This window comes from Choloepus didactylus, chromosome 14 (assembly GCF_015220235.1).
Source record: "Choloepus didactylus isolate mChoDid1 chromosome 14, mChoDid1.pri, whole genome shotgun sequence".
Taxonomy (NCBI): Eukaryota; Metazoa; Chordata; class Mammalia; order Pilosa; family Megalonychidae; genus Choloepus; species Choloepus didactylus.
In genome coordinates, this window is record NC_051320.1 from 58,994,424 (window position 1) to 59,008,942 (window position 14,519).

Genomic DNA, 14,519 nt, shown 5'->3' on the forward strand with positions numbered 1-14,519 from the left:
TCTACCCTGTAGGAGTGTTGAAGGGACAAGTGCCTGGTCATAGTTTGTGTTACTCGTCATATAATTGCCAGTACATTGCATTGTGTTCTGCTCTAGGTGACAAGCAGGGAGCAGGGTCACAACAGGTTCTCCAAGTACATTTGTATCTGCACCCACTTTCCTTCCTTCTTAGTCCAATGGAGGCGGTGTCCCTCCTGTATCAAAGCCCTACCCCTCCCTGTGGGTTTTGGATCCTACCCTCTAACCTTTTTGAAGAGTTTGCTCCTTTTTGTACCCTCCTTCTCCAACAATCTCTTCTTCTTAGGTAGAAAATCCCCATTGCAAATGTGCTCTATTTCCCATCTTTGAAAAACCCACTCTTACCCAAGCTACCCTAACTCACTTTTCTATTCCCCTTGAGAACTAAATATCTCAAAACAGTTGTCTACACATGTGCCTTCACATTTTTGTTTTCCATTCAACTTTGTTTTTATTTGCTTTTTATTTTTATCGAGGTTATTCACACACATATTTTAAAGAGTCAAACAGTTCTATAAGACTTGATATGAAAAACAGAAGTCCCCACACCGCTTCTCCAGTGAGAGATAACTATGTATAACTCTTTCAGCTGATTTTTCTTTTTGGCATTTAATTCCACATTTCTAAATAAAATGCTAGTTTTGTGCCACTTCTTTTTTTTTTTTTTAAGAGAGACCAGAGAATCAAGAGTTGATCTCTGCAATATATAAGAGATGGCCATGTGCATTAAATGAGAAGGTGTATGGTACTGACAGTGTTTGCAGATTCAGAATGAAAACTTCATCTTATTGGGATACAATATAAAAATAAATACTGACCAAGAGTTGCAAGAAGGAACTGAACTCAACTTCTATTCCGCAATCAAGATGAAACTTTGCACAGAAAAGTTTCAATTAATGGTTTCAATTAATGCCAAATTATTCAAATGGAAAGTCAAATCTAAGGGAGAGACAACACACAAATGGGCTTTTGTACTTTAGAAAGCCAGAGTGGTGCTCTTTTTCAGTCTCGCACTTCCAATTTGCTTCACATTACACTTTGTATCTTTAGTGGCCTTAAGTGAGAAACAAAAAAAAATCTTAAGTTCGGGAATTTTTGTGGGGCTAAGTAGGTTTGGGGGAGGAGAAAAAGTTATGATCAATCATTTCATTATTTCTCATCGGGAAGATCAGATGAGGTCTGGGTTACCTGTTTCAGCCCCATGACAGCCTGATTTTCTGTAATGGTCAAGACTCAGATCCATTAAAAGTAACAGCAAAACAAATGCCAATCCTCTCTCTAGCCCCACATACTGGATTTTACATCAGGATACTTTTGACCCTCTAAATAAGGTTTTTCTTAATAAAGCTTCTCTCTTCCTTCTTGACTGAAGTGAAAAATGTTTTAGAAATTTGGCCAGAAAGAGGGTTGTATTGAACCAAGACTGATGACTAGGAGGGTATTTGTGTATTAACTGTAGACAAAACTACTCCCAGAACCCCTAAATATAGACAGAATTTCTCAATGTATGTGGAAGCCAAAAATAGGGAACAATAAGATCTGGAGTTCTTATGTGTGGACTCAGGATGCTGTTTGTTGCTTTCCAGCAAGTGCAATTTACAGCCTTCTCAATTCAGAGCAGAGCTGCTTGGAGTCGTCTGGAGGGAACAGGGCAGGCACGTGCTAACAGGTGCACATTCTCATGCTACCTCCCTCCCTCCCAAATCCTAGGCTGACTGCAGGAAGGAGGTGGTAAGAGATAACATTTTTTCATTTAGACTTTTGCCCTGATGAATGAGGGATGATAAGAGGAGATACTGAATATATTTCTGGTGCTAGAACTGTGAGAAACAGGTAATCAAATTTGGGACATTTTCGTTACGTTAGAAAAGGAAAGTTGAGAAAATCACAATCCCAGAGACCTTCTGCTCTAATAGTTAGTTTTTTTTTTCTTTGCTCCTTACTCAAAGACACAATTATTTCAATAAGCTACATTACTTAGCAGAGTCTGAGAGACAAAAGCTTTGAAAGAGCCATGTATTTAAGATAGAAAAAAAACAAACTTTAAAGAAATGGAAAAAAAAAATGGTTTGCTCTTCGTCTCATTCACATTCTGTGACTGGAGAAACCTGAATTCTTCTGACATATTCCTGCTTGTCCAAAGCACATTGGATGAAACTAAGTCAAGAAATGGGAAAGAAATATTCATTTGGTGTGTGTAGTTCACCCAGTTTATTCCCCTCTGGAATGGAAGTATAAAGAGAAAATCTGCTTATGATAATCAAGATCTATGGAGAAGCTCTGATATTGCTCTCCCTAAATCATGAGTCTGATTCAAGAGAAGGAAAAACAAAAAGATGCAAAAGCATCTCATCACACAAAACACAGTGATGGGGTCTCTGGAAGTCATCTGCCCACAGGGGAGAAGGAGAACCCACCTGGTGGCTTTAGGATTTATTAAAGGCTGCCAGCACAGCCCAGATCATCTCTGGAGCACTGTGCATTGTGCCCTCCACTTTGGGGTCCAATTCTACCAGGTCCTTGGCTCGATTCATTTCCACGTCATGCTTTTCATCTGTCAGAGAGAAGACATTCTCTAGCACATCATAGGAGTGGGCTAGCCCCAGCAGTGCCAGAGTTGGCTTGTCATTTCCCGCCACTCTAGTACACTCTCCTGAAGTTTTTTCACTAGTCGCTGCTTCTCTGAAGTATTGGTCCCTGGAGACTGCTTCTCAGTGGTTAGAGTACCTTCTCTTTGAGAGTCTTTGCAATTTGTTCTCGTACATTCCTCAGCTGGTATTGTAATTTTTTTTTTAATCTTCATTTTATTGAGATATATTCACATACCACGCAGTCATACAAAACAAATCGTACATTCAATTGTTCACAGTACCATTACATAGTTGTACATTCATCACCTAAATCAATCCCTGACACCTTCATTAGCACACACACAAAAAATAACAAGAATAATAATTAAAGTGAAAAAGAGCGATTGAAGTAAAAAGGAACACTGGGTACCTTTGTCTGTTTGTTTGTTTGTTTCCTTCCCCTATTTTTCTACTCATCCATCCATAAACTAGACAAAGTGGAGTGTGGTCCTTATGGCTTTCCCAATCCCACTGTCACCCCTCATAAGCTACATTTTTATACAACTGTCTTCGAGATTCATGGGTTCTGGGTTGTAGTTTGATAGTTTCAGGTATCCACCACCAGCTACCCCAATTCTTTAGAACCTAAAAAGGGTTGTCTAAAGTGTGCGTAAGAGTGCCCTCCAGAGTGACCTCTCGGCTCGTTTTGGAATCTCTCTGCCACTGAAGCTTATTTCATTTCCTTTCACATCCCCCTTTTGGTCAAGAAGATGTTCTCCATCCCACAATGCCGGGTCTACATTCCTCCCCGGGAGTCATATTCCACGTTGCCAGGGAGATTCACTCCCCTGGGTGTCTGATCCCACGTAGGGGGGAGGGCAGTGATTTCACCTTTCAAGTTGGCTTAGCCAGAGAGAGAGGGCCACATCTGAGCAACAAAGAGGCATTCGGGAGGAGGCTCTTAGGCACAGTTATAGGGAGGCCTAGCCTCTCCTTTGCAGCAACCGTCTTCCCAAGGGTAAAACCAATGGTAGAGGGCTCAGCCCATCAAATCACCAGTCCCCTATGTCTGTGGTCATGTTAGCAACCATCAAGGTGGGGTAGGCCAATACCCCTGCATTCTCCACAGGCTCCTCAAGGGGGCACTACATCTTTTTTTCCTTGTTTTTCTTTTTTTTTTCTTAGCTTTCCTTTCTTTTTTAAATCAACTGTATGAAAAAAAATTAAAAAAAAAATATACAATAAAAGAACATTTCAAAGAGACCATAACAAGGGAGTAAGAAAAAGACAACTAACCTAAGATAACTGCTTTACTTCCAACCTGTTCCTACTTTACCCCAAGAAAGTTACCTAATATAGCAACATTTCTGTGAACTTGTTCCTACTATATCCATCAGAAATTAACAGACCATAGTCATTCCTGGGCATCCCCAGAACGTTAAATAGCTTATCTGTTCTTCTTGGATTATTGTTCCCCCTTCCTTAATTGCTCTCTATTGCTAGTTCCCCTACATTCTACATTATAAACCATTTGTTTTACATTTTTCAAAGTTCACATTAGTGGTAGCATATAATATTTCTCTTTTTGTGCCTGGCTTATTTCACTCAGCATTATGTCTTCAAGGCTCATCCATGTTGTCATATGTTTCACGACATCGTTCCTTCTTACTGCAGTGTAGTATTCCATCGTGTGTATATACCACATTTTATTTATCCACTCATCTGTTGAAGGACATTTGGGTTGTTTCCATCTCTTGGCAATTGTGAATAATGCTGCTATGAACATTGGTGTGCAGATATCTGTTTGTGTCACTGCTTTCCGATCTTCCAGGTATATACCGAGAACTGCAATCGCTGGATCGAACGGTAACTCTGTATCTAGTTTTCTAAGGAACTGCCAGACTGACTTCCAGAGTGGCTGAACCATTATACAGTCCCACCAACAATGAATGAGAGTTCCAATTTCTCCACATCCCCTCCAGCATTTGTAGTTTCCTGTTTGTTTAATGGCAGCCATTCTAAACGGTGTTAGATGGTATCTCATTGTGGTCTTAATTTGCATCTCTCTAATAGCTAGTGAAGCTGAACATTTTTTCATGTGTTTCTTGGCCATTTGTAAGTCCTCTTCAGAGAACTGTCTTTTCATATCTTTTGCCCATTTTATAATTGGGCTGCATGTACTATTGTCATTGAGTTGTAGGATTTCTTTATATATGCAAGATATCAGTCTTTTGTCAGATACATGGTTTCCAAAAACTTTTTCCCATTGAGTTGGCTGCCTCTTTACCTTTTTGAGAAATTCCTTTGAGGTGCAGAAACTTCTAAGCTTGAGGAGTTCCCATTTATCTATTTTCTCTTTTGTTGCTTCTGCTTTGGGTGTAAAGTCTAGGAAGTGGCCGCCTAATACAAGGTCTTGAAGATGTTTTCCTACATTATCTTCTAGGAGTTTTATGGTACTTTCTTTTATATTGAGATCTTTGGTCCATTTTGAGTTAATTTTTGTGTAGGGGGTGAAGTAGGGGTCCTCTTTCATTCTTTTGGATATGGATATCCAACTCTCCCAGCCCCATTTGTTGAAAAGACCACTATGACTCTGTTCAGTGACTTTGGGGGCCTTATCAAAGATCAGTCGGCCATAGATCTGAGGGTCTATCTCTGAATTCTCAATTCGATTCCATTGATCTATATGTCTATCTTTGTGCCAGTACCATGCTGTTTTGGCAACTGTGGCTTTATAATAAGCTTCAAAGTCAGGGAGTGTAAGTCCTCCCACTTCGTTTTTCTTTTTTAGAGTGTCTTTAGCAATTCGAGGCATCTTCCCTTTCCAAATAAATTTGATAACTAGCTTTTCCAAGTCTGCAAAGTAGGTTGTTGGAATTTTGATTGGGATTGCATTGAATCTGTAGATGAGTTTGGGTAGAATTGACATCTTAATGACATTTAGCCTTCCTATCCATGAACATGGAATATTTTTCCATCTTTTAAGGTCCCCTTCTATTTCTTTTAGTAGAGTTATGTAGTTTTCTTTGTATAGGTCTTTTACATCTTTGGTTAAGTTTATTCCTAGGTACTTGATTTTTTTAGTTGCTATTGAAAATGGTATCTTTTTCTTGAGTGTCTCTTCAGTTTGTTCATTTCTAGCATATAGAAACATTACTGACTTATGTGCATTAATCTTGTATCCCGCTACTTTGCTAAATTTGTTTATTAGCTCTAGTAGCTGTATCGTTGATTTCTCAGGGTTTTCTAGATATAAGATCATATCATCTGCAAACAATGACAGTTTTACTTCTTCTTTTCCAATTTGGATGCCTTTTATTTCTTTGTCTTGCCGGATTGCCCTGGCTAGCACTTCCAACACAATGTTGAATAACAGTGGTGACAGCGGGCATCCTTGTCTTGTTCCTGATCTTAGAGGGAAGGCTTTCAGTCTCTCACCATTGAGTATGATGCTGGCTGTGGGTTTTTCATATATGCTCTTTATCATGTTGAGGAAGTTTCCTTCAATTCCTACCTTTTGAAGTGTTTTTATCAAAAAGGGATGTTGGATTTTGTCAAATGCTTTTTCAGCATCTATTGAGATGATCAATTGATTTTTCCCTTTTGACTTGTTAATGTGTTGTAATACATTGATTGATTTTCTTATGTTGAACCATCCTTGCATGCCTGGAATGAACCCCACTTGGTCATGGTGTATGATTTTTTTAATGTGTCTTTGGATTCGATTTGCAAGTACTTTGTTGAGGATTTTTGCATCTATATTCATGAGGGAGATTGGCCGGTAGTTTTCCTTTTTTGTAGCATGTTTGCCTGGTTTTGGTATTAGATTGATGTTAGCTTCATAAAATGAGTTAGGTAGTGTTCCATTTTCTTCAATGTTTTGAAAGAGTTTGAGTAAGATTGGTGTCAGTTCTTTCTGGAAAGTTTGGTAGAATTCCCCTGTGAAGCCATCTGGCCCTGGGCATTTATTTGTGGGAAGATTTTTGATGACTGATTGGATCTCTTTGCTTGTGATGGGTTGGTTGAGGTCTTCTATTTCTTCTCTGGTCAGTCTAGGTTGTTCATATGTTTCCAGGAAATTGTCCATTTCCTCTACATTCTCCAGTTTGTTGCCATACAGTTGTTCATAGTATCCTCTTATAATTTTTTTAATTTCTTCAGGATCTGCAGTTATGTCACCTTTTTCATTCATTATTTTGTTTATATGGGTCTTCTCTCTTTTTGATTTTGTCAGTCTAGCTAGGGGCTTGTCAATCTTGTTGATCTTCTCAAAGAACCAACTTTTAGTAATATTTATCCTCTCTTTTGTTTTTTTGTTCTCTATGTCATTTATTTCTGCTTTAATCCTTGTTATTTCTTTTCTTCTACTTGGTTTAGGATTGGTTTGCTGTTCATTTTCTAGCTTCTTCAGTTGATCCATTAGTTCTTTGATTTTGGCTCTTTGTTCCTTTTTAATATATGCGTTTAGTGCTATAAATTTCCCCCTTAGCACTGCTTTTGCTGCATCCCATAGGTTTTGATATGTTGTGTTCTCATTTTAATTCGTCTCTATATATTTAGCAATTTCTCTTGCTATTTCTTCTTTAACCCACTGATTGTTTAGGAGTGAGTTGTTTAACCTCCAGGTATTTGTGAATTTTCTAAGTCTCTGATGGTTATTGACTTCTAATTGTATTCCATTGTGGTCAGAGAATGTGCTTTGAATAATTTCAATCTTTTTAAATTTATTGAGGCTTGTTTTATGTCCCAGCATATGCTCGATTCTGGAGAGAGTTCCATGAACACTAGAAAAGTATGTGTATCCTGGTGATTTGGGATGTAATGTCCTGTAGATGTCTGTTAAATCTAATTCATTTATCAGATTGTTTAGGTTTTCAATTTCCTTATTGGTCTTCTGTCTGGTTGATCTATCTATAGGAGAGAGTGATGTGTTGAAGTCTCCCACAATTATTGTGGAAACATCAATTGCTTCCTTTAGTTTTGCCAATGTTTCTCTCATGTATTTTGTGGCACCTTGATTGGGTGCATAGACATTTACGATTGTTATTTCTTCTTGCTGAATTGCCCCTTTTATTAGTACGTAGTGGCCTTCTTTGTCTCTCAAAACATCCCTGCATTTGAAGTCTATTTTATCTGAGATTAATATTGCTACACCTGCTTTCTTTTGGCTGTAGCTTGCATGAAATATTTTTTTCCATCCTTTCACTTTCAGTTTCTTTGTGTCCCTGTGTCTAAGATGAGTCTCTTGTATGCAACATATTGATGGTTCATTTTTTTTTTATCCATTCCGCGAATCTATATCTTTTAATTAGGGAGTTTAATCCATTTACATTCAACGTTATAACTGTGAAGGCATTTCTTGAATCAGCCATCTTATCCTTTGGTTTATGTTTGTCATATTTTTCCCCTCTCTCTATTAATGTCCTTTATTGTACCCATACCGAATCTCTTTAGTACTGAACTATTCTCCAAGTCTCTCTGTCCTGTCTTTGTTTCTCTGTCTGTAGGGCTCCCTTTAGTATCTCCAGTAGGGCAGGTCTCTTGTTAGCAAATTCTCTCAGCATTTGTTTGTCTGTGAAAAATTTAAGCTCTCCCTCAAATTTGAAGGAGAGCTTTGCTGGATAAAGTATTCTTGGCTGGAAATTTTTCTCACTCAGAATTTTAAATATATCGTGCCACTGCCTTCTCGCCTCCATGGTGGCTGCTGAGTAGTCACTACTTAGTCTTATGCTGTTTCCTTTGTATGTGGTGAATTGCTTTTCTCTTGCTGCTTTCAGAACTTGCTCCTTCTCTTCTGTGTTTGACAGTGTGATCAAAATATGTCTCGGAGTGGGTTTATTTGGATTTACTGTATTTGGAGTTCGCTGAGCATTTATGATTTGTGTGTTTATGTTGTTTAGAAGATTTGGGAAGTTTTCCCCAACAATTTCTTTGAATACTCTTCCTAGACCTTTACCCTTTTCTTCCCCTTCTGGAACACCAATGAGTCTTATATTCGGACGTTTCGTATTATCTATCATATCCCTGAGGTCCATTTCAGTTTTTTTCAATTTTTTTCCCCATTCTTTCTTTTATGCTTTCATTTTCCATTCTGTCATCTTCCAGGTCACTGATTCGTTGTTCAACTTCCTCTAGTCTTGTACTATGAGTGTCCAGAATCTTTTTAATTTGGTCAACAGTTTCTTTAATTTCCATAAGATCATCCTTTTTTTAATTTAGTCTTGCAGTGTCTTCTTTATGCTCTTCTAGGGTCTTCTTGATTTCCTTTGTATCCCGTACTATGGTCTCATTGTTCATCTTTAGTTCTTTGAGTAGCTGCTCTAGGTGCTGTGTCTCTTCTGATCTTTTGATTTGGGTGCTTGGGCTTGGGTTATCCATATCGTCTGGTTTTTTCATATGCTTTATAATTTTCTGTTGTTTTTGGCCTCGTGGCATTTGCTGAACTTGATAGGGTTCTTTTAGGATGTGTAGACCAATTGAAGTCCTTATCTCTGATTTATCAGATCTACAGCTTCGTGGAGTACACTTTCTCTAACTAACCAGCAGGTGGCGTCCACGAGCCACCTGTTCTCCACAAGCCAGTTCTCCCCTGCTTAGCCTTTTTGGTGAGTTGGGGGGTGAGTCTTGTGGGGTCCAATTGGTGTACCAAGCTTGCGTGTGTAGTTGGTGTTGCCCGCCCTGTATATGGGGCATGTTTCTGGGCAGTCGGGGGAGGGGGGGTGGCCCTAACAATCAAATCTCCCTGGTGATCCTAGAGTTTTAAAGCTGCTGCAATAGTCTAATCCTTCAGTTCAGTCCTGCCACAGTTTGTCTCTGCCACTGACCCACAAGTCCTTGGTATTGGCGTATGGCTCCTGAGACTTGCAAGTGGGCCCCTCTTCCAGGCCGTGCACCCCGGGTCCTCTGTTGAGGGATGACTGTGCTATGTCACAGGTGAGTGCCGTCCTCCCAGGGCAGTTCTGGGCTGCTGGGCTGTGTAGGGAGGCTCCCAGTCTGCTGAAATGATGGCTGAATGGGGCTTTGTTAATTCACACTGCTCCACCTTCCCAACTCTGGGACAATCAGCTGAGGTTGCAGGGAAGGCTAATGTCCACGCCCAGTTTTGTGGTATGTGCCTGTTATTTGAAGCGCTTCCGTCACACTGGGTTGTCTGGGGCAGCTCTGGGCTATGGGGCTTGCGATGGGCAGGAGTGTTTCCTGTCCACCAGGATGATGGCTGTGAGCAGACACCCCCCTTTTCTTGGGAAGTTGTGGTGTTTAGTGAATTTTCTCAGCCACTGGATTATTGCCTTTTGTGTCAGAGCTCTCTTAGTTCTGATCTTGACTTGACCTGCCCAAATTGCAAGTCTTTGAAGCTTTCTGTATTGGGCTTCTTAGAGTAATTGTTTTAGAAAAAGAAAAAAGGATTAAAAAAAAAAAGGGCCCTCCTCAGAGATCTAATGGGTTATTGAAATGCTAAGAGACAAAGAAATTAGGGCCATTAAGGAAAGGTCCACAGGGCAGAGAGATCAGCTTTTCTTCGGGATTTGCATATGAGCCTCAGGGCCTGAGCTCTGCCCTTCCCCTTTCTATGTTCACCAGAACTCCAAAAATCCTCTGCTTTTATTTTGGAGTTTTTCGTGTTGTTTTTTTTCTATGCCTGTCTCCTCTCTGCTGGGCTGGCTGCTCTCATATTCTCTGGTGTCTGGTCTCAGTCTATCAACGGTTGGAGTTTGGATCAGTAGAATGAGTTTCCGATAAGGGCTGCCACTGCAGCTCTCCCTTCTCCTTCCCGGAGCTGACAGCCCCTCCTCCCACGGGACTGAACCTGGCAGGGAGGGGTGCGGGTCCCCTGGCCACAAAAACTTACAGATTTCACTGATCTCAGCAGTTCCACGTTTTCATGAGTGTTGTATGAAGTATGCCCAAAGTCCGATTGCTCTGTGGTGTCCAGTCCACGCAGTTCCTGGCTTTCTACCTACTTTCCTGGAGGAGTAACTAAAACATACAGCTCACCAGTCTGCCATCTTGCCCTGCCGACACAAGTAATCTTTAAAAAAAAAAAACAAAACGATTATCCACTCTTCTGATAAAAATATTTCAGTGGCCTTTCATTGCTCTTAAAGCAAAATCCAAACTTGTCACCATGATCTACGTCAGACACTGTGGCTTTTCCACTGGGCATATGGGCTACTTCCTCAGGGAACCACCACTTGTTGGTTCTTCACTCTCCTTCTTGCCAGGCCATGGAGTCCTGGAGTTGCCCAATTATGCCTCTCTCGTTTTTTTGTTTATATTTCACTGGGCTAGAAGAGTGCCGGAGAAGTGCAGTTTGTGCCCTAACATCAAATGGCTTTGAGTGAAACTATTCTTTATGTTCTGCTTATAGCCTCTTCCTTTCTACAGGATTTGGACCTAGTTCATAGAGAAGAGGAGGTGGGGGGGGTTGGGGAGCATGAGTGAGGCAGGAGGGGAATCTGAACAACCAGGCTAAGCTGCACTGAAACCATCCTCTTTCTGACAGCTCAGACCTTGCTTTTTGAGCAAGTTTGCTTTTCCCAGATTTTCCTTCCAGAAGCTTTCCAGTGTCTCAAGTGAGTAGAGCCCATCCTAGCCTTTGCCCAGATATGTTTAGTACATTTCAACAATATAGCTTTACCTGCCCCCTCCCAATTACTTTTCTTTCATGTTCTAATCACCACTTCCCCCCTCCCCAGAACTTCTGTAAACATTCCTGAGAGACCAAAAATGATGTTTCTTTCTATATTGGGCTTATTCAGGAAGGTGGAAGGTGACTCTTCCTTCCTTCCTTTCTTCCTTTCTTCCTTCCTTTCTTTCTTCCTTCAATCCTGAATTTCTCTTCTTATTGGAAATGTCTTGATTAAGAGTGAAAGCATTTTGGGCCCATGTGATAGTAGCAGTGCTCTGAGATTCATTAAGTGATTTGCTTGCCAGTTGCGCATCAGATAATTCAACCTTATGAAAGAATATATCAAGAGGTAAAATCAACAAGGCCCCTAATTCAAATGCTCTACTAGCCTACACATAATTTTTACAGGCTAATTTTTCCCCACTGCTGCCAGGATACACATCCTATGCAACATAGATAATAAATCAAATCATCGTTCCTATATTTGTGGCTTGTTCCTGGAATTGGTCATATGATTGTTTACTAGGGAGTTCTATAACTGTGCAGCAAGTGTTTTTCATCCTATTTCCAGTAACTGTTCTATATTTTTCAATTCTGAATAGGATTACTCACAGCACAGACACTACTTGGAACTGGTAAATTTCTCCAGAGGTCATTAATCATATTCATTTTTTTCTCAGATGAGCAGTGGGAGAGGACATGTAGCTTTCCACAGTGTAGCTGCCCTTGGGGAGGACCTCACAGGCTCTCCATCTGGTCCATGACATACATCGCTCCTTAGATGGTTGCAGGTAGCTGGCCCCATGGAAAGAGCTCTAACCTGCATCCTGATAAAGAACAGGGACCATGGTTTCTTAGAGACCTGGATGTAAATCCTGGCTTTGGTGTTTATGGTTTATGGTTGATGTAGGACAAGTCACTTAACCTCCATAAGCCTCAGATTTCTCATTACGAAAATGGCATCTATGACAGCATCCACCTCCTAGCATTGCTGTGAGGATCAAATGAGACAGTGCATGTTAAAAGTACTTAACATGCAGGAACTGGGATGCATAAGGGCTCTGTAAGTGTTAGATATTAGTAGTAAGAGGAGCTGGGTGCTGAGGCCCAGCAGGAGGCATGACACTGAGATGTTGACCTGGGTGTCCATGTGCACCGAAGGCCGTCAGATCCACTATTTATCAGGAAGGTTGCTGTTTAGTTTGCTAGGCTGCTGAAACAAACATCATGAAATGGGTTGGCTTTTCACAATAGGAGTTTATTAGCTTACAAGCTTAGTTTTAAGGCTGTGAAAAATGTCCAAATCAAGGCATCATCAAGACAATGGTTTCTTCCTGAAGACTGGCTGCCAGTGATCCGGGAGTCCTCTGTCATATGGCAAGGCACATGGCAGCTTCTGCCGGTCTCTCCCTTCTCTTCCGGGTTTGGTTGCTTTCAGCTTCTTGCTTCCGTGGCTTTCTCTCCCTGTATTCATCCATTTGTATGGGACTCCAGTAAAAAGATTAAAACCCACCCTAGGCCACACCTAATTGAAATAACCTCATGAAAACCTACTTACAATAGGTTTACACTCACAAGAATGGATTAGCTTTAAGAACATGATTTTCTGGGGTACGTACGGTTTCAAACCACCATAGGTGTCCTCGCAGGGACAGACACCCTGAGGCCTCCTGGTTGGTTTCCAAGGTCACCTTGGGATGTAAAATGCAGCTGCTTCTGTGCAGAAACCAGATCCTGCCTGTGAGCTCTGCTTCTCAAGCCAGAAATGGAGACATGAAGAAAGGAAAAGCAGTCTCCATACTTTTGGAGCCTCATTGGAGATACCTTAGTTTGTCCTGCCACCCACCTTTCTTATCCTCCTCTGAGGAGCCAGGGCTTTAAGGACATTGCGAGTGAGCATGTCAGGGCAGGCTTGCGAAGTCACAGGCTGGACAGAGAGAAGACCCGTCCGTCACCGTCAGTCAGGGAGACAACGATGAAGGAATAAATGATTATTTATTTATTTTTAGTAAAGGTTTTATTTATTTTCTATTTATAGAAAATGATAGCTTCCACTTGGTGAACACTTGCAACGTGTCAGTGCTTGTGTCTTTTTTTTTTTTTTTTTTTTTACAGAACATCTTATGTTCCCTTATTTAAGGAGATTTTATTTATAATTGTACTCAATCCACATCACAGACCATTAGGGAAATAGTGCAGAGATAAGATCCTCCTGGGTCTATCATCATCATTAGGAAACCAGTATAAACATTTTATTTCCTGTCTCTGTTACTCAATAGCTCTGTCTTCTCATTAGTTTTTTTTTTTTTAATCTTCATTTTATTGAGATATATTCACATACCACACAGTCATACAAAACAAATCGTACTTTCGATTGTTCACAGTACCATTACATAGTTGTACATTCATCACCCAAATCAATCCCTGACACCTTCATTAGCACACACACAAAGATAACAAGAATAATAATTAGAGTGAAAAAGAGCAATTGAAGTAAAAAAGAACCCTGGGTACCTTTGTCTGTTTGTTTCCTTCCCCTATTTTTCTACTCATCCATCCATAAACTAGACAAAGTGGAGTGTGGTCCTTATGGCTTTCCCAATCCCCTTGTCACCCCTCATAAGCTACATTTTTATACAACTGTCTTCGAGATTCATGGGTTCTGGGTTGTAGTTTGATAGTTTCAGGTATCCACCACCAGCCACCCCAATTCTTTAGAACCTAAAAAGGGTTGTCTAAAGTGTGCGTAAGAGTGCCCAACAGAGTGACCTCTCGGCTCCTTTTGGAATCTCTCTGCCACTGAAGCTTATTTCATTTCCTTTCACATCCCCCTTTTGGTCAAGAAGATGTTCTCCGTCCCACGATGCAAGGTCTACATTCCTCCCCGGGAGTCATATTCCACGTTGCCAGGGAGATTCACTCCCCTGGGTGTCTCATCCCACGTAGGGGGAAGGGCAGTGATTTCACCTTTCAAGTTGGCTTAGCCAGAGAGAGAGGGCCACATCTGAGCAACAAAGAGGCATTTGGGACGAGACTCTTAGGCACAACCATAGGGAGGCCTAGCCTCTCCTTTGCAGCAACCGTCTTCCCAAGGGTAAAACCTGTGGTAGAGGGCTCAACCCATCAAACCACCAGTCCCCTATGTCTGTGGTCATGTTAGCAACCATGGAGGTGGGGTAGGCGAATACCCCTGCATTCTCCACAGGCTCCTCAAGGGGGCACTACATCTTTTTTTTTTTTTCCATGTTTTTCTTTTTTTTTTTTTTTAACTTTCCCTTCTTTTTTAAATCAACTGTATGAAA

General features: G+C 40.8%; 1 pseudogene; it reads right to left on the minus strand.

The window, feature by feature from the left end:
• Window positions 1-2,444: 2,444 nt before the first annotated feature.
• On the minus strand, window positions 2,445-11,988 carry LOC119508857 (annotated as a pseudogene).
• Window positions 11,989-14,519: the final 2,531 nt, after the last annotated feature.